Here is a 17,174-nt window from a genome sequence, read left to right on the forward strand (position 1 = left end):
CACACACACACACACACACACACACACACACACACACACACACACACACAGGTACATTAGAATCACCACAATCACCAGGAGCCGCTGGGCTGCTGTTCTTCCAGCTGCAGCTAGGGGGTGCTGTCAGCATCCCAGTGTTCCCAATCCTTAGGACTAGAAGGATGACCTTCTGACCTGGCAGGTCAGTTCAGATTTCAGAACCATTGAGATCCAGTTACTGGATCTCAACGGAACTGAAGTCAGGGTGCCTTGATCACATTGTGACCTCTGACCTCAGTGATCAGGTCCGACCAGGCGGAGCAGATTAGAATTAAGTGGAAGCTAAGGAGCCACTTCACTTCCTCCTGAACAAGCAAGAGGCGACAGTGGAGAGGAACGACTTTTTTCTTCCTTAAACATCCGAAACAGAGCGATGATGTAAAGTAGTGGAGCCAAACGCCTGACCCCGCCTTGTTTTGGTCCAATCACAGGGAACTACTACGGAACGCCCCGCCCCGTCCACATCGGACCAGAGAGCCCTCCGATCACGTACCAGGAACACCGCAACCTGCTGAGGAACTTCCGGACCGGAGCAAATCTTTGAGCAACCTGGAGAAAGCCGTGGAGGAAGGAGACAACAGCGAGGACGACGGTGCGCCGCCAGGTAGGCAGCCGCCAGGTAGGGTAGGCAGCCGCCAGGTAGGCAGCCGCCAGGTAGGCAGCCGCCAGGTAGGCAGCCGCCAGGTAGGGTAGGCAGCCGCCAGGTAGGCAGCCGCCAGGTAGGCAGCCGCCAGGTAGGGTAGGCAGCCGCCAGGTAGGCAGCCGCCAGGTAGGCAGCCGCCAGGTCGTAACCGGGCCGCTCTCTGCAGGCTCGGCTCCGCCCACGGCGCTGCCGCTCAGCCAATCGTGGGACTCGACAGTCGGGAGTCGAGAGGGAACGGAGAACGGAGCTGGAGGAAGAGGAAGGCAGAGGAGCAGGAGGAGATCCACTTCCTGAGAACTGGGAGCTGGCCTACAGCGACTCAGGAGAGCCATACTACATCAAGTAAGAAACCAATCAATAATCAATCAAAACAATTACCTGAACCGAGTCTGGTTCATTACTCATTACTGGAACCAACATGGCGGCTACTGGACCTGTATGCGGCCCGGCCCACTCACAGCCGTTCCTCAGCCAGTAGAGGGCAACAACCCCACCCAGCAGTAGGAACCAGTAGGAACCAGTTAGATGTTTCAGCTCGTTTTGTTGCTGCAGCGCCACCTTGTTTTAATTGTTTCTCCAAAAACACAAAGACAGAAACCAGAAGCACATCCAGACTACAGCAGTTAATAGCTGATGCTAATGCTCGTTAGCTTCTACAATTTATCAGCTGATCGTGCACGCCCCACAAACCAGTTCCTCCCTGGGTAACTGGCCATATGGCCATCTACTGCACATGCAGAAGATCACAAGTCCTTCCCACAACAACGAGCCGAAGACGAAACCACTTCATGCTGATTCATGCTGCGCTTTAAAGTGAACATTTCAACCACATGGGGGCGCCACTGAAGCCTGTACTCAGAAGATTTAAAATGGAGTAAAGCAAGGGGGCGCTGTGATGGCAGGAGAGCCACACCATTGATCCCAGTAAGCACTATTCAGACCCGTAAACAGACCAGTAGCCTTCTTAGCGCTGTGCTGCCCAGGGAGCCGTCAGGACGCAAATCAGATACGGATTACAGGTTTACCATCAAAGAAGATGAAGATGATGCTGATGATGTCATAGATGATGAAGATGTTTTTCTCTTTTTCAGTCACGTCTCAAAGACGACCAGTTGGGTGGATCCTCGAACGCAGAGCAAAGAGACGACGGCCAACACAGAACGTAGCTATCGTCATTCTTTACTTTTCTTTCACCATGTGGAGCATTACAGCTCTGCTACAAATATCCACTTGATACAAACTTGTAGCTTGTAGCTAAGTTTCCTGTCTGTAGCTAAGCTTCCTGTCTGTAGCTAAGCTTCCTGCCTGGAGCTAAACTTCCTGCATGTAGCTAAACTTCCTGTCTGTAGCTAAGCTTCCTGCATGTAGCTAAACTTCCTGTCTGTAGCTAAGCTTCTTGTCTGTAGCTAAACTTCTTGTCTGAAGCTAAGCTTCCTGTCTGGAGCTAAGTTTCCTGTCTGTAGCAAAGCTTCCTGTCTGAGCAAACTTTCTGTCTGAAGCTAAGCTTCCTGCCTGGAGATACACCTCCTGCCTGTAGCTAAACTTCCTGTCTGGAGCTAAACTTCCTGCCTGTAGCTAAACTTCCTGTCTGTAGCTAAGTTTCCTGTCTGTAGCAAAGCTTCCTGTCTGAGCAAACTTCCTGCCTGTAGCTAAACTTCCTGTCTGTAGCTAAGCTTCCTGTCTGAGCAAACTTCCTGCCTGTAGCTAAACTTCCTGTCTGTAGCTAAGCTTCCTGTCTGAGCAAACTTCCTGTCTGAAGCTAAGCTTCCTGCCTGGAGATACACTTCCTGCCTGTAGCTAAACTTCCTGTCTGGAGCTAAACTTCCTGCCTGTAGCTAAACTTTCTGCCTGTAGCTAAACTTCCTGTCTGTAGCTAAGCTTCCTGTCTGAGCAAACTTCCTGCCTGTAGCTAAACTTCCTGTCTGTAGCTAAGCTTCTTGTCTGTAGCTAAACTTCTTGTCTGTAGCTAAACTTCCTGTCTGGAGCTAAACTTCCTGCCTGTAGCTAAGTTTCCTGTCTGTAGCTAAACTTCCTGTCTGAGCAAACTTCCTGTCTGCAGCTAACCTTCCTGCCTGTAGCTAAACTTCCTGCCTGTAGCTAAACTTCCTGCCTGTAGCTAAACTTCCTGTCTGTAGCTAAGCTTCTTGTGTGTAGCTAAACTTCTTGTCTGAAGCTAAGCTTCCTGCCTGGAGATAAACTTCCTGCCTGTAGCTAAACTTCCTGACTGGAGCTAAACTTCCTGACTGGAGCTAAACTTCTTGTCTGTAGCTAAACTTATTGTCTGTAACTAAACTTCTTGTCTGTAGCTAAGCTTCCTGTCTGAGCAAACTTCATGTCTGTAGCTAAACTTCCTGTCTGAGCAAACTTCCTGTCTGCAGCTAACCTTCCTGTCTGTAGCTAAGCTTCTTGTCTGTAGCTAAACTTCTTGTCTGAAGCTAAGCTTCCTGCCTGGAGATAAACCTCCTGTTTATCTCCAGACAGCTCCAGACAGGTAGCTAAACTTCCTGTCTGGAGCTAAACTTCCTGCCTGTAGCTAAACTTCCTGTCTGTAGCTAAGCTTCTTGTCTGTAGCTAAACTTCCTGTCTGAAGCTAAGCTTCCTGCCTGGAGCTAAACTTCCTGCCTGTAACTAAGCGTTTTGTCTGTAGCTAAGCTTCTTGTCTGTAGCTAAACTTCCTGTCTGTAGCTAAACTTCCTATCTGTAGCTAAGCTTCCTGTCTGTAGCTAAGCTTCTTGTCTGTAGCTAAACTTCTTGTCTGAAGCTAAGCTTCCTGCCTGGAGCTAAACTTCTTGTCTGTAGCTAAACTTCTTGTCTGAAGCTAAGCTTCCTGCCTGGAGCTAAACTTCCTGCCTGTAGCTAAACTTCCTGCCTGTAGCTAAGCATCTTGTCTGTAGCTAAGTGTCTTGTCTGTAGCTAAGCTTCTTGTCTGTAGCTAAACTTCCTGTCTGTAGCTAAGCTTCTTGTCTGTAGCTAAGCTTCCTGTCTGTAGCTAAGCTTCCTGTCTGTAGCTAAGCTTCCTGTCTGTAGCTAAGCTTCCTGTCTGAAGCTAAGCTTCTTGTCTGTAGCTAAACTTCTTGTCTGAAGCTAAGCTTCCTGTCTGAAGCTAAGCTTCCTGTCTGGAGCTAATCTTCCTGTCTGGAGCTAAACTTCCTGTCTGTAGCTAAGCTTCCTGTCTGAAGCTAAGCTTCCTGTCTGGAGCTAAACTTCCTGTCTGTAACTAAGCTTCTTGTCTGTAGCTAAGCTTCCTGTCTGTAGCTAAGCTTCCTGTCTGTAGCTAAACTTCTTTTCTGGAGCTAAAACTTCCTGTCTGGAGCTAAACTTCTTGTCTGTAGCTAAACTTCTTGTCTGAAGCTAAGCTTCCTGCCTGGAGATAAACTTCCTGCCTGTAGCTAAACTTCCTGACTGGAGCTAAACTTCCTGACTGGAGCTAAACTTCTTGTCTGTAGCTAAACTTATTGTCTGTAACTAAACTTCTTGTCTGTAGCTAAGCTTCCTGTCTGAGCAAACTTCATGTCTGTAGCTAAACTTCCTGTCTGAGCAAACTTCCTGTCTGCAGCTAACCTTCCTTTTTGTTGCTAAGCTTCTTGTCTGTAGCTAAACTTCTTGTCTGAAGCTAAGCTTCCTGCCTGGAGATAAACCTCCTTTTTTATCTCCAGACAGCTCCAGACAGGTAGCTAAACTTCCTGTCTGGAGCTAAACTTCCTGCCTGTAGCTAAACTTCCTGTCTGTAGCTAAGCTTCTTGTCTGTAGCTAAACTTCCTGTCTGAAGCTAAGCTTCCTGCCTGGAGCTAAAACTTCCTGCCTGTAACTAAGCGTTTTGTCTGTAGCTAAGCTTCTTGTCTGTAGCTAAACTTCCTGTCTGTAGCTAAACTTCCTATCTGTAGCTAAGCTTCCTGTCTGTAGCTAAGCTTCTTGTCTGTAGCTAAACTTCTTGTCTGAAGTTAAGCTTCCTGCCTGGAGCTAAACTTCTTGTCTGTAGCTAAACTTCTTGTCTGAAGCTAAGCTTCCTGCCTGGAGCTAAAACTTCCTGCCTGTAGCTAAAACTTCCTGCCTGTAGCTAAGCATCTTGTCTGTAGCTAAGTGTCTTGTCTGTAGCTAAGCTTCTTGTCTGTAGCTAAACTTCCTGTCTGTAGCTAAGCTTCTTGTCTGTAGCTAAGCTTCCTGTCTGTAGCTAAGCTTCCTGTCTGTAGCTAAGCTTCCTGTCTGAAGCTAAGCTTCTTGTCTGTAGCTAAACTTCTTGTCTGAAGCTAAGCTTCCTGTCTGAAGCTAAGCTTCCTGTCTGGAGCTAAACTTCCTGTCTGGAGCTAAACTTCCTGTCTGTAGCTAAGCTTCCTGTCTGAAGCTAAGCTTCCTGTCTGGAGCTAAACTTCCTGTCTGTAACTAAGCTTCTTGTCTGTAGCTAAGCTTCCTGTCTGTAGCTAAGCTTCCTGTCTGTAGCTAAACTTCTTTTCTGGAGCTAAACTTCCTGTCTGGAGCTAAACTTCTTGTCTGTAGCTAAACTTCTTGTCTGAAGCTAAGCTTCCTGCCTGGAGCTAAACTTCCTGCCTGTAGCTAAACTTCCTGCCTGTAGCTAAGCATCTTGTCTGTAGCTAAGTGTCTTGTCTGTAGCTAAGCTTCTTGTCGTAGCTAAACTTCCTGTCTGTAGCTAAGCTTCTTGTCTGTAGCTAAGCTTCCTGTCTGTAGCTAAGCTTCCTGTCTGTAGCTAAGCTTCCTGTCTGTAGCTAAGCTTTGTCTAAAGCTAAGCTTCTTGTCTGTAGCTAAACTTCTTGTCTGAAGCTAAGCTTCCTGTCTGAAGCTAAGCTTCCTGTCTGGAGCTAAACTTCCTGTCTGGAGCTAAACTTCCTGTCTGTAGCTAAGCTTCCTGTCTGAAGCTAAGCTTCCTCTGGAGCTAAACTTCCTGTCTGTAACTAAGCTTCTTGTCTGTAGCTAAGCTTCCTGTCTGTAGCTAAGCTTCCTGTCTGTAGCTAAACTTCTTTTCTGGAGCTAAACTTCCTGTCTGGAGCTAAACTTCTTGTCTGTAGCTAAACTTCTTGTCTGAAGCTAAGCTTCCTGCCTGGAGCTAAACTTCCTGCCTGTAGCTAAACTTCCTGCCTGTAGCTAAGCATCTTGTCTGTAGCTAAGTGTCTTGTCTGTAGCTAAGCTTCTTGTCTGTAGCTAAACTTCCTGTCTGTAGCTAAGCTTCTTGTCTGTAGCTAAGCTTCCTGTCTGTAGCTAAGCTTCCTGTCTGTAGCTAAGCTTCCTGTCTGTAGCTAAGCTTCCTGTCTGAAGCTAAGCTTCTTGTCTGTAGCTAAACTTCTTGTCTCAAGCTAAGCTTCCTGTCTGAAGCTAAGCTTCCTGTCTGGAGCTAAACTTCCTGTCTGGAGCTAAACTTCCTGTCTGTAGCTAAGCTTCCTGTCTGAAGCTAAGCTTCCTGTCTGGAGCTAAACTTCCTGTCTGTAACTAAGCTTCTTGTCTGTAGCTAAACTTCCTGTCTGTAGCTAAGCTTCTTGTCTGTAGCTAAGCTTCCTGTCTGTAGCTAAGCTTCCTGTCTGTAGCTAAGCTTCCTGTCTGTAGCTAAGCTTCCTGTCTGAAGCTAAGCTTCTTGTCTGTAGCTAAACTTCTTGTCTGAAGCTAAGCTTCCTGTCTGAAGCTAAGCTTCCTGTCTGGAGCTAATCTTCCTGTCTGGAGCTAAACTTCCTGTCTGTAGCTAAGCTTCCTGTCTGAAGCTAAGCTTCCTGTCTGGAGCTAAACTTCCTGTCTGTAACTAAGCTTCTTGTCTGTAGCTAAGCTTCCTGTCTGTAGCTAAGCTTCCTGTCTGTAGCTAAACTTCTTTTCTGGAGCTAAACTTCCTGTCTGGAGCTAAATTTTCTGTCTGTAGCTAAGTTTCTTGTCTGTAGCTAAGCTTGTCTGTAGCTAAACTTCCTGTCCGGAGCTAAGCTTCCTGTTGCTGACAGTTCCAGAGTTCACGGACCAGCCGAGCCATTTGAGAGGTTACTCCCATCCACACCCGGCTCTCCAAAGGTCCTCGAGGTTTTGGCTTCAACATCGTCGGAGGAAGTCGTCCTCAGGAGTTTCTGCAGGTGTACAGCGTCACACCTGGAGGACCGCCCACTCTCAGTACAGGTAATTGTGTGACCTGGTACAAGGCACGAAGGCAGTCTGGTTTCAGAGATAAAAATTCTGCCCAGCAGCAACTTGCAGCATCCAGGTGTGTTAACAGAAACCTGCAGCAGGTACAGGGTAGATTAATTAAGTTTTTGCTTAGGAGGGTCCAGTCAGAACCCATAAGAACGTCTACCACTAACCTGACCCGTCTGTGTGCCGTGGTTCTGCAGCGGACATCTTGGTCTACATCAATGACTGCTGTGTGCTGGGCCGCTCCCACAAGGAGGTGGTGGAGATGCTGAAGGCGGTGCCGATGGGTCAGAGCGTGGACGTGGTTCTGAGGAGAGGGTACCCCATGCTCTACAACCCGGACGGCTGTCCCAAACAGAACCTGGAGGTGATACTGCAGCAGCCCGCTTTGCTTGCACACCAGAGACCTCAACGAGTCATCTGTAGCAAAAATCACGCATAATTTATGTTTATTTTATCGTTTGTAAACAATAATCGGTACCTGAACACACCTTGTAGTACGGTGTGTTCAGGGTCTGTTTCTGCAGTGTAATGTTTTTTCTGCTATGCAGCCTCAGACTCCCAGCGATTCCTCCAGCCAGAGCAGAGACCTGACGCAGCTCACCTTCAGCCGGACGCTGGACGCCAACGGCAGCACGGCAGGTCAGAGCCGTTGCTCCAGACGTCACCAACACCAGCTCAGTTCTTCCAGAGAACTGCTCACACTCCTCAACTGGGTTAAAAACATGAGGATGATGTTGGAGGGACCTGTGTCTGTTCATATTCAGAGCGGTCAGTTCTGAAAAGTTGTTGTTGTCTCCAGGTCCAGCACAAACCCCGCCCTCTTACGCCACTCAGCCAATGACCAATGGGCTGGCTGGACCGCCGACCCCACATCCTCGGAGGCGTCGCAGGTCCCCCCTCCCTCTGCAGACCGGACTCCACCCAGTCACAGCGACTCTGATGGGGGTCAATCAAATAGTGGAACCAGGAGGTCAGAGCTAGCGTTAGCATTGGCAGCGGTACTAGAAAATAGCAGTTTCATGTGTTTTTGGTGCTGTTATTAGCTTTGTTAGCATTAGCAGTGTTTAATGATAGTAGTATTAGCGATGTTAGTGTTAGCAACGTTGATATTTGTAAATGGTTGTGCAATGTTAGCTTTAACAATGTCAGGTGTTTGTGTTAACAAGCTTAGCAGTGATGCTATTAGCAGTTTCAGGTGTTAGTAATAGTCAATGCTAGTTTTAGCATTAATTGCACAAATAGTGTTAGCATCAGTGCTGGCTTTGTTTGGTATAAGCAACATTATTTTTATCAGGTTAGCAATCCTAAAACAGAACAGCTAACTGTGTTAGCATACGTCTTATTTAGCATTAGCGACTTTGACATAAGTAGTTTTGGTAAATTACTGCTAACTATGCGTAGCTTCCATATAAGTTTCTCTCTGGTGTCCAGCTGATAGTAAACTGGTTTTAGCATCTTTGAGTTTGTTTTCTCGTTCTTCTTGCTCCTCCTACTCTTCCTCACAGGTCTTCTCTGATTCGCTACAACAGCAGCACACTCCCCACCCTCTCCTCTTCCTCACTCCTCCTGCACCAGAGCTCCAAGTCTTCAGAGAGCGACCTGTCCACATCCACTCCCCAACGTCTCCTCATCCTCCCAGGTGTTGTCCAAGCTGCCCCTCACTCAGATTGATTTGGGTCATCCAGGACTTCAGTGCTAGCAGCAGCGACCCCACCTCCTCCTCCGCTCCTCCTTCTGCTCCCACTCAGCGCCAACATATGCCTCAGACTTCCCTCGCGGCGCCGCCGCCAGAGACGTTCCCCCTGCGGCTTCAACGGCTGTCCGGCGAACCACGCGCTGACCCCATCGTTCTCCAGGGGTCCTGCGGGTCTGACGCTGCCTCTGGGGTCGCCGGGGTCAGCGCTTCGAGGCGAACTGGTCCCGGTGGCTCTGGGTCACAGCGAGAACAGTGGCTTGGGGTTCAGTGTGACGGCGGGAGGTCAGGGAGGCCAGCAGGCGGTGGTCAGGCGGGTTTGGGACCGGAGGCAGTGTCCCTCGCTGCAGGCCGGAGACGTGGTGATGAAGATCAACGGGGCCGACGTGCAGAGTCTCAGCTTCACTCAGGTGAGACATCAACACAGTGGCCAGCAGCTAAGGTCACACAGACCCTCCTGCATCAAACCTAAGATTCCTGAAGCTCCAGGTTCTGAAGAGGAGCTGAAGACCAGGAGAGCTGTGGAAGGGTCCAAAAGGAAGCAAAAGTCACAAAGACATCCAGTTAGCGCCCCATTAGCGGCCATGTTAACAGTCATGTTAACAGTCATGTTAGCAGCCATGTTAGCGGCCTGTTAGCGCCCCGTTAGCGGCCATGTTAGCGAACCTGTTCGCAGCCATGTTTTGTCTGCAGGTGCAGAGAGTCCTGCAGGAAACACACCAAGCAGGGGGAGGTGGTGCTGCTTGTGCACCGAGGAGGAGGTAGGACAATCAGATCACTCAAGGTCTGGTGTTTCACTGTGACTCATCCTGGAACACCAGTTAAACCAGTTTAATTTCTCTGTCCTCCAGGTCCCATCTCCTCTCCTCTCGTGACCCCTAACCTCTACAAGCCTCTCTCCTCCTCTTACATACTGACCACGCCCTCCTCTCCCTCATCCGCTGACCTGCCGTCCACTGATGCGCCCCTGGGTGGAGTGCCTCATCTCAGCCAGGCCGGTTTGGGCCTGGAGGCGCCTGCAGTCACCCACCAAGGTAGCCCCTCCCCCACCTGCTGCTGCTAGAGGGAGAGAGATTGACTGATTGATTCCTCGATTCCTCACTGCTACCTTTTCCTCCTCAGGTTCTCCTGCTCTGACCGCCGTCGGCCGGCCTGTCTCCTCCCTCATCCAGAGCACCAGTTTCCTGGACTCGGTTCCTGTGACGTTGACCTTGGAGCCCCGTGACCTTCAGGGCGTGGAGGACGGCGGTGGTCCTGTCCGGGGCGGAGGAGACAAAGACGGAAGAGGCGGGGCCAAGATGGTGGAAGTGGAGCTGAGGAGGCGGCCGGGCGAAGGCTTCGGGTTCGTCATCGCCTCCCAGGAAGAGAGCGGAGGTGAGTGATGTCAGTGCTGATGTCATCGGCTGGTTCTAGCTCTGGACCGATTCTGGTCCTGTTCAAAATTTCATAAGTGCTTTTTATATAAGTGCTAAATAAAATCTACAACTAAAACAAAATAAGAGAGAAAAACTGGATTCAAATCGAACAAACAGAACCAGCAAAGCCGTCTGGTTCTGTTCTGGTTCTGGTCTGGTTCTGGTCCTTTAAAATTCAGTTGGCCTGAGATTCAGACCAGTTCCTAGAGAAAGACTCTAAACTCGGTCTGGTCCAGTTGGTACCGCCTGTCATCAGGACCATGGAGGATCCGGCCTCAGCCAGCATTGGCCGGTGTCGCCACCGGATCAGCAGAACCAGTCCAAACGGCTGATCAGTGAGGCGTCCCACGCTGAGAACAGCACCTGAACGCATCACAGACACAACAATCAGAGCTCCGCCCCTCCACTGAGGCTCCGCCCCTCCGCCTGCTTCTCTCTCTCTGCTGTGACTCGCCCACCGTTGGAAACACAGCGACAGGCTGGACGCCTCACTGCTGCGGTTCTGACTCTGGACTTTGGACCATGCTGGACCGGATCCAGTCAGCACTGAGAAGCGTCAGGGACACCATGCGTGAGTTCTGCTGCAGGACGGGGGAGACCGGGAGGACCGGGCAGCGGTCAGGTTTGGGTCAGCTGCAGAGTGGTTCTGATTGGTTCTGCTGGGCTCTAACTTTCAGCTGTAGTGAGACATCCTGCAGGACGGCATCCATGTTGGACAATCTGGACCTGCAGGTCGGGTCCATAGAACTGGTAGACAGATTAACGGATTTATTGGAGATAATCTGAGAGTCTGTAATTTATTAATCGCATTTATCAAACAAAATCAGCAACATTCCAAACAATTGAATAATTAGATGAACATGAAAGATGTTTACAGTTATTAATCTGATCTCCGCCTCTCAGTGTTTTTCTATTGTTCATCTTTCCAGAGTTTCTCTGATCGTTTATGGAGTTTTTTTAGAAATATGAGCTGCGCTAACATTAGCATTAGCTGCCACATGTTAGCATCGAGATGCTATTTTAGGCTAGCTTAGCTTCTGATTGACCAGTGGTTCCCGAAGATTTTGTGGCCCCCATGGATTACAATAAAATCATTTAAAGCAGAATTGAACTGAGAAGCAGCTACATCGCTAGCTGCTACATTGCTAGTAGCTTCATCGCTAGCAGCTACATCACTAGTAGTTTCATCGCTAACAACTACATCACTGGTAGCTTCATCGATAGCAGCTACATCACTAGCAGCTACATCACTAGTAGCTTCATCGCTAGCTGCTACATTGCTAGTAGCTTCATCGCTAGCAGCTACATCACTAGTAGCTTCATCGCTAACAACTACATCACTAGTAGCTTCATCGCTAGCAGCTACATCACTAGTAGCTTCATCGCTAGCAGCTACATCACTAGTAGCTTCATCGCTATCAGCTACATCGCTAGTAGCTTCATCGCTAGCAGGAACATCGCTAGGAGCTACATCGCTAGTAGCTTCATCGCTACAACTACATCACTAGTAGCTTCATCGCTAGCAGCTACATCACTAGTAGCTTCATCGCTAGCAGCTGCATCACTAGTAGCTTCATCGCTAGCAGCTACATCGCTAGTAGCTTCATCGCAAGCAGGAACATCGCTAGCAGCTACATCGCTAGTAGCTTCATTGCTAGCAGCTACATCACTAGTAGCTTCATCGATAGCATCTACATCGCTAGCAGCTACATCGCTAGTAGCTACATCGCTAGTAGCTTCATCGCTAGCAGCTACATCACTAGTAGCTTCATCGCTAGCAGCTACATCACTAGTAGCTTCATCGCTAGTAGCTTCATCGCTAGCAGTGATGTAGCTGCGCGTCACATTTGCAGTCATACCAGAAACACGCGAATAAAAAGGTTCCAGCTGGAACGTGTGCGTGTAAAAAGTGGAAGTTACGCTAAAGTTTGAAAAAGGTTTGAATTAATTGCTGCGTCACGTTTCGGTTCTCGTCACCTGAAACCGCTCTGACCTTTGACTCCGGCCGCATTGTTTCTGTTCATCGCATTGTCTGGCGAGGATGATGATGACTCTTCATCAGACGTCTGCAGTGGTTTATTTCCAGACCGACTCATAAATATTCATACACCCCTTATGTCAGTTGTGATGAAGTTCTGGATCCATACCCGGTAGAAACTGATCCGGTTTCTCCGTTCATCTCAACACCACAGAACCAGGTCAGAGGAACCCAGTTGGGCCTTCATCCTCCTGCTGCTCCTCCTCTTCCTCAGGCTTTATCTGGAATTCCTAAAATATTTTCACCTCCCTGAAGCTGGAAAGAGTGTGTGTGTCTGTGTGTGTGTGTGTGTGTTGTGTGTGTCTGCGTGTGGTATGGGTGTGTGTGTGTGTGTGTGTGTGTTCAGCTGCTGCTGGTCAGTTCATCAGGACCACAACAGAACCTTCCCGTTTGTTTCATCATGGCTGGAGCAAACAGAACCGGTTCTGGTGGTACTGAGAGCAGAACCGTGGTTCTGGGTCCCCTGAGGCTGTTGGTTCCTGTGGCGCTGCGCGACGTGTTCAGCTGAGCCACCGCGACGCGCATCAATAATTCATCTGCGCTTCTCTGTCACACCTCTGTCTCATTTTGACCTCTGACCCCGCCCCCTGTCTTCACAGCGTCTTCCCTGATGTCACACCGCTTCGTCACGGTGCGGCGCGGCAGCCCGGCGGCGCGCAGCGGACAGATCCGACCCGGAGACCGGCTGGAGGCAGTGGAGGGAAGACCGGTCGGCGCGCTGCAGCACCGGACCTGGCCCAGATCCTGAGGAGGGCCGGGAACACACTGAGGCTGGGCGTGGCCCCCAGTATGACACACACACACACACGCAGTCTGTGGTTGTCATGGTATCTCCAGCTCATCGTGTTTTGAGTTTAAAGTTGACAGGAAATTTGAGAATATCACTTGATAGCTAGAAAAGTCTGTATTTCCTACGGAAATGCAAGTAAAAGCTGAACGTTTTTGGTGAAAAGGCGTTGAAGCCAACCTGAGAAACAGACATTGTATTTTGTAATCTTTAATTCTGTGGTTATATGGGGTGAAATTAATAAATATTGAATATGAATATTATCAAAAGTATGAAGGTTATAAATCCCTGGAGAAACAGCCGGCGTTAGGAGAACAAGTTGAATAGTGAAAATAGCACAAAGTATGCAGGAGAAGAGCCACAATGAAAAAGTGATCAACCAGAATAAAATAATAAAAAGCTATAAAAATGGCTGCTCCTTCCGAAACAGCCTGGAGAATGCAGATCTATTGACTGCTGCTGAAAATTTAAGAAAAAGCCGAACAAAGCATAAGAACCTGAAATATTTGAAAAATCTAAAAACTAAAACATGAAGAGAAATAGCATAAATTAGCAGAAGCATAAGTTTCTATGCAACATGAAATAATGATGGTGAAAATTAAAACAGTAAATTAAAAAAAGTTGGAAAAGAAGCAGAATATTTTGATATATGAATTGCTAAAATTGATTGAAGTTTGCAGAAGACTTTTGTAGACAGTAAAAGCAGTAAAAGCAGAACCAGAGCAAACAGAGGAATAGAGTGAAGGAGCAGATGTGACGTGTCTGAACTCCACAAGAGTTTGGCAGAAACAGTGAAACCTGTAGCTATGACAGTTACAGTTCCTTAAAGAAAACATTCGTGGCATAAATTATTCCTGTGCAGTTAGACATGTAGGAACAGCATCATTTTTGATTGTCAAAAACCTTAAAAAGTTCAAAAATGGTCGTTTATTAAACTGTACACTCTAACAACTGACAGATTGTTAGATTTCTGACTATGACAGTCAGAAATCTGCATAAAATGGCAACTGTGAAAAATCCATAAGAGATATAAAAACGCCAAGATAAGTTAATGTCTTGTGACTTGTTTAAAAGTTGAATGGAGTTTCCAGGTTGACGTATGCAGTAGTAAGTTGTGAAAAAGCATAACAATTTAGCAGAATTTTGTGAAATTTTGTAGAATTTTAATTTATTTCAATGGGACAAAAATGTGCACAAGAACACAAATATTAAAAAAGTAAAGAGTGAAGTTGAGCGAAGATCTATTGGAAATCTCTAGAAGATGATATATGAATTCACAATTAGTTGAATGTGAAACAAACGTACAGAACATTGGCTCATAATAAAGAAAAACACAACAGAGAAACAGGAAATACTAATAATTATGTATTATTGAAAGAATACCTGAACACCAACCATAAAATCTTAAAAAATGTAAAAAAATGTTAGGACTTTTAAAAAGACTTATAAGCAATACTTAGCCTGGGACACAAGTAAAGGCTGAAAATACACTGGGGAAAAGTCTGTCGCTGGTGAATCAGAAGTTCTGGCGATAAACAATCATTTTGATGTTTGATTTGATGCTGATGAGTTAACATGGAACACTTTCTCAAAGATGAATAAAATCATTTGTCACTGAAATCCAGAATAAACAAAACAAAATGAATTATAAAGTAACCAAATCTGCAAAGCAGCCACTGAAAATGTTATCATCCAAAGAACAACCATAAAATCACCTAAACAATGATTTGTTGAGATTCTTTTAATTGATCATGTGATTAATTGGTTAATTGATTATTGGAACAGTTTCCTTCTCCTCCACAGAGTCGTCCTGCAACGGCACCGACTTCGACATGGACAGACGGCTGGTCAAAGGGCCCAGAGGGAGGTCAAAGGTCACATTTATTTCTCTGATTTTTCAGTTGAGTTCAGTCTGAAAATGTTCCAGTAAGACCTGCAGGGATTCAGGAGTGAAGCTTAAAACGTGACCTGTTCCATTCCACCTGGCAGGAAATGAGTCGCGCCTTCCTTCCTGTTTCAGAGCAACAAATATTGCATAAAAACAGAAAAAAACAGAATGTCTGAATGCTTGGCTCCGCCCCCCGACACATTGAGAAACATTCTGTCAAAAGGGGCGGAGCCAAGAGACAGAGGGGTGTGGCCAGGTGCGTAGAGGGGGGAGTTCAGAGGTCAGGACAGGAAAAGCAGATGACCTGTGAAGGTTTTCTGAACCTCCGCGGTTCTGTTGCAGGACGAGACCCGGTTCTACAGCGTGGATCTGGAGCGAGGGCCCACCGGCTTCGGCTTCTCTCTGCGGGGCGGCAGTGAGTACAACATGGGACTGTATGTGCTGGGGCTGATGGACGGGGGGCCGGCGCAGAGGAGCTCTAAGATACAGGTAACACACTATGACGCACTGTTACACACTGTGACACACTATGACACACTGTGACACACTGTTACACACTGTGACACACTATGACACACTGTGACACACTATGACACACTATGACACACTGTGACACACACTATGACACACTATGACACACTGTGACACACATTATGACACACTGTGACACACATTATGACACACTATGACACACTGTGACACACTGTGACACACTGTGACACACTATGACACACTGTGACACACTATGACACACTATGACACACTATGACGCACACTATGACACACTATGACACACTGTGACACACATTATGACACTGTGACACACACTATGACACACTGTGACACATTATGACACACTGTGACACACATTATGACACACTATGACACACTGTGACACACTGACACACATTATGACACACTATGACACACTGTGACACACACTGTGACACACACTGTGACACACTATGACACTATTACACACTATGACACACTATAACACACTATGACACACTGTGACACACTATGACACACACTATGACACTATTACACACTATGACACACTATGACACACACTATGACACACTATGACACACAATGACACACTATGACACACTATGACACAATATGACACACTGTGACACACTATGACACACTATGACACACACTATAACACTATGACACAATATGACACTATGACACACACTATGACACACTATGACACACTATGACACACAATGACACACTATGACACACACTATGACACACTATGACACACTGTGACACACTATGACACACTATGACACACTATGACACACAATGACACACTATGACACACACTATGACACAATATGACACACTGTGACACACTATGACACACTATGACACACACAATGACACACTATGACACACACTATGACACACTGTGACACACTATGACACACACTATGACACACACTCTGACACACACTGTGACACACTATGACAAACTCTATGACACTGTGACACACTATGACACACACTATGACACTATTACACACTATGACACTATTACACACTATGACACACACAATTACACACTATGACACACACTATGACACACTATGACACACTACAACACTATGACACACTATGACACACATTATGACACACTATGACACACTGTGACCACTGACACACTATGACACACACTATGACACACTGTGACACACACTGTGACACACACTGTGACACACACTGTGACACAATGACACTATTACACACTATGACACACTGACACACTATGACACACTGTGACACACTATGACACACTGTGACACACTGACACACACTATGACACACTATGACACACACTATGACACACTATGACACATTATGACACACGATGACACACTATGACACACTATAAAACACTATGACACACTATAACACACTATGACACACTATGACAAACTATGACACACTGTGACACACATTATGACACACTATGACACACTGTGAAACACATTATGACACACTATGACACACTGTGACACACTGTGACACACTGTGACACACTGACACACTATGACACACACTATGACACTATGACACACTATAACACACTATGACACACTATGACACACATTATGACACACTATGACACACTGTGAAACACATTATGACACACTATGACACACTCTGACACACTGTGACACACTGACACACTGTGACACACTATGACACACTGACACACTATGACACACACTCTGACACACTATGACACTGTGACGCACTGTGACACACTGTGACACACATTATGACACACTGTGACACACTGTGACACACTATGACACACTATGACGCACACTATGACACACTATGACACACTGTGACACATATTATGACACACTATGACACACTGTGACACACTGTGACACACTGACACACTATGACACACACTATGACACACACTATGACACACTATGACACACTATAACACACTATGACACACTATGAACACACTATGACACACTATGACACACTGTGACACACTATGACACACTATGACGCACTA

General features: G+C 46.9%; 1 pseudogene; it reads left to right on the top strand.

The window, feature by feature from the left end:
- LOC129352971 (membrane-associated guanylate kinase, WW and PDZ domain-containing protein 1-like) overlaps nt 1-17,174 on the top strand; it is a 48,800-nt pseudogene that overhangs the window by 10,116 nt on the left and 21,510 nt on the right.

The sequence above is a fragment of the Poeciliopsis prolifica genome, unplaced genomic scaffold (genome assembly GCF_027474105.1).
Source record: "Poeciliopsis prolifica strain line A6 unplaced genomic scaffold, Auburn_PproV2 SCAFFOLD082, whole genome shotgun sequence".
Classification (NCBI taxonomy): domain Eukaryota; kingdom Metazoa; phylum Chordata; class Actinopteri; order Cyprinodontiformes; family Poeciliidae; genus Poeciliopsis; species Poeciliopsis prolifica.